Below are 3,871 nucleotides of genomic sequence, written 5' to 3'. Positions count from 1 at the left end.
TAGAAATGTCTTTAAATATGGTAATCCCTCACTCTTGCCAGCAAGCCCTAACAGCCAATGGAAAGCACAAGTTTAGATCTCCAACTGGTTTAATTGCACTTTCCTAGTTTACAACCACAGGAAAAATGATCCTTTCATCTGTACTTGATATCCGTGTTCTACATCTTACAACTTAGCCCAGCTTCTCATTAGGTAAGAAACACTGCACTGCCCTTAAGAAAGCTGGCTGTACAGAGCTGCCTCTGTCCATCTTCTGAAGGGTGACAGAGGCATTCTCCATGAGAGGAGGAAAAAGAGAAAAATCAACTTCTACTGACTTTCTGACAATGCCACAGAACTTCATCTCTTCTGATGCCCATTTTGAAGACACTTAGATCAAAAAATAAAAGAGCTTCATGACTTGAGTCAGAGAGACAGTTTCTTTATTGCTTATAAAGATACAGCACTTGCCTTATAAGCTGAAAATTCTGACTCTACTCCCAGCAAACAACTCACCCACTTAATTATTTAGGGTGTATATGTCTGTTCACTTGTGCACAGCTGTACAACAGTGAAATCAGCTCTTAAAATACATGGGGACAGTCCACAGGACTGTTCAGAATTTGCAAGGCCATTACTACCAGGTTGGCTCCAAAAGAAGATTCCTCCCCCCAAAAAATACAACTAAACCAATTTAAGTCTCTCCACAGTGTGGAAAACTTGTATTTGAATGGTGAATTTTGAGAATTTGCACAGCCATTTTGACAGAGTGGCTGCTGCAGACTATCTCCCCCTGCAGTCTGAAGTGTCAGAACCACACAGCCATTCAGTGGCACCAATACAAAGGCCTCTGATTAAGCGTACATGATATACCGGAACCAGGTACAGCTGTTCAGACATCAGATTGCTCCTTAAAGTGACAAAATGTTAAAAAAACCTCAACACCAATCTCCTTTTCTACTTCATTAAATTATTAAGTAAATAAAGCTGGGGATCTCAAAAAACAGGAAAGATTATCCCCTGAACTCCACTGCTAGAGGAGCTGCTATAAATTAACCCTTATTTCAAACTGTTATGGAACGATATCATTTGCTAACAGCACTCAGGAAATAACAATTCCACTTGGATTAAATTTCAATATGATTTGAAGCTCTGAATTAAGGTGCACATCTAATCTTGTCAACTCCAACCAAAAATCTGACCAAACTAGCTTGAGGACCAAGACAGTCAAGAACTGTGAGTCTTTAGCTAAGGCTGAGGCAGTGCAAACTAGATTTTTTTCATTGTGTTACAAGTATACAGTTAGAAAAACTAAGTTGTCCTGAACACCACTGGAAGTCTCTAATACCTTGATCTTAGGTCAGGTTAATGCACTGTTGAAATAGTTGTGGCAGTTTGAGACATCACACTTCCTCAGCTGCTGCCTCCCTAAGTTTTCTACCAGCAATCTATATCCCAGTAGCGTAAAGTGTAATGGTCTGAGCACAGTCATGTTTCAGAAGACCAGATTAGTTGTAGATGAAAGTGGTTCGAGGAGTTTTTCAATGAAGAGGTTGGTTCCATGGTCTAAATCTGCGCTGCTTGGTTCCCGTCTTCTTTTCACCTTGACATTTCATTCATTGCACCTCCCTTTTGCCAGTCCTAGCACTCAGATAATGCAACAGTAAACCAATCCAGAAGCTACAAAAGCATTCATACTTTTTTTGACAGGGAAGCAAGCGTCTCACTTCCTAAGGACAAGAGACAAGAGTGATCTACACCTCTCGTTTAGCCTATCCAGCTATTTCAGGAATGCTGTGAGCTGCCCAGATATAGAACTTCTGGCAGGGCTCACAGGTGATATAAGGTGAGATTCATTCAGCTAAAAAGTTGCCAACTGCAGATATACTTCATGTAAGAACTCCCCTGAGTTAGGGATCTTCTGTGCTGGCCTGTTATATCTGCACTACATCTATTTTGCATGAGAGCCTCCCATTGCAGCCAAGAGAGATCTGAGCCACGGTGCATAAGCATTTATTCTGTCTCACCCAGCATGCATGTGCATGTATACAGGTATATGTGCACTTGGAAAGACAGTATATTAGAAAGGGTGGTACAGAAATTTCTATTCACTCAGTAGAGAGGGAAGGGAGATGAAAGAGGGGGAGAGAAAGAGGTTTTAATTCCTTTTCATTCTGTACAGAATGAGCCTCAAATCAACTCTACTTCAGGTGTTCTGCTCAACCCTCCTTTGAGAAATGTTAACATTACGATTGAGATTCTATTAAGGCCATTATTCATACCGGCAGATTCCAAATAAAACTGACATAGTGTATTTTTCCAATTTTACTGCCCTTCAATTACTTCTCCCAATCATAATCCATAGATTCACTGCTGGAAATTTCTATTTACAATACAGAAATAAAGCTCCATGCCAAACAGTGATTGAAAAGCAATTCTCACATTGATATATTTAGCCAACAAAGTTCTTTTAGACATTTCACTGCTATCATGTCAACATTAGATGGCAGCAAATAACTGTAAATTAATAAAGGGCAAACATTTAGAAAACTGTACTAGGGTGACAACTGTACAACACAAAGCCCTTCAAACTGCAGATACAGCCCTATCATCTCAGAGAACCTTTACCTCAAAACAAACAAAAAACCCAACCAAACCAACCAACCAAAAATCAAAAGAACACATCAAGTGACATCCAAGGTCAAACTTTAAAGCAAAGAAATAAACGTCTTAAAATGATGTTATATGGGAACTTCAAAGCTATCAAAGGAAGCAATTTAGTGACATCATGAGAGCTTGCCTACAGAGTACTACATGACTGTTAACACCTTCCTTCTCCTTCTGCAATAATTACGAGTTTGTGTAACTTCTACAACTATACTGCACTTTAGCACTATTTGCCAGAATTTTAAGATATCAAAGATGTATTAAGATTAAATGTGGCTGGCATAAGTTTCACTCAGCAGTGAAGAACAAAGAGGTTGCAAAGCTTTAGTGAAATAAGTGTGAAGGACGATAAGTGACTGCTGGTATAAAATACAAAAGATTCACCAGAATGGAAGAGGCTGACTATGCTGCTTCTGAGCATTTTCTACATTGTATCCCACTGCTTGACATCACGTCCTCAAGGTTTTCATTAAAGGCCACTGAACCTCTGGACCATAAATTATCATCTTTTATTTCCTGGATGAAACAATTTAGCTCTGCTAGAAGACGCAGCTGGAGGCATGTCAACGCTAGAGGGGGGCAGAGCATCACACCACATTAATACATACTGCATTCCCTTCTGATGGGTGACAACTAGAAAAACCACTGGCCAGTGGAAGAATTTGGGATTCCCAAACTTACTGGACTACTATGGTGTAAGTGAATGCAAGACAGTAATTTTGTTAGAAGACATAATAAGCACACTAGCTCATTTCACTAATGTGTGTCACTACCTTTCATTAGAGCTTTGGAATTTCAGGAATTTAATCTAACTAGCCGACTAGTATTTACATGGGGATATAATTTTTTTTTCAGCTCATTTTAAGTTGCAATACTTCTCAAGAGACATCAAAGAAGGCAAGTCTTAAAAATACATCCCACCAACAACTTAGAATGTTGAAAGACGGCAGAGATGCCACCCAGGAAGACAGTGCATATTATGCCAATACACTCCTGATATTCCTTTGGGCAAAAGACCGTTTTTTAATTCCCATTTCAGTGCCTGACACAAGTCGTTGTTACCCAGGTTACAACTCCAACATAACACCAGAAACTATTAAGTAACAACACGGAGAAAATTGGTAAAAAGAAAGTAAGAGTAAAGCCTGTGGTAGGTAACCACTGAGCACAGCTTTTTCACTGCATGGGATCGTGTCAATTTGTATAGAGTAAATTGCCAACCTAC

Source organism: Antrostomus carolinensis, unplaced genomic scaffold (genome assembly GCF_000700745.2).
Source record: "Antrostomus carolinensis isolate BGI_N321 unplaced genomic scaffold, ASM70074v2 Scaffold33328, whole genome shotgun sequence".
NCBI lineage: Eukaryota > Metazoa > Chordata > Aves > Caprimulgiformes > Caprimulgidae > Antrostomus > Antrostomus carolinensis.
This window is presented reverse-complemented; position numbering follows the sequence as displayed.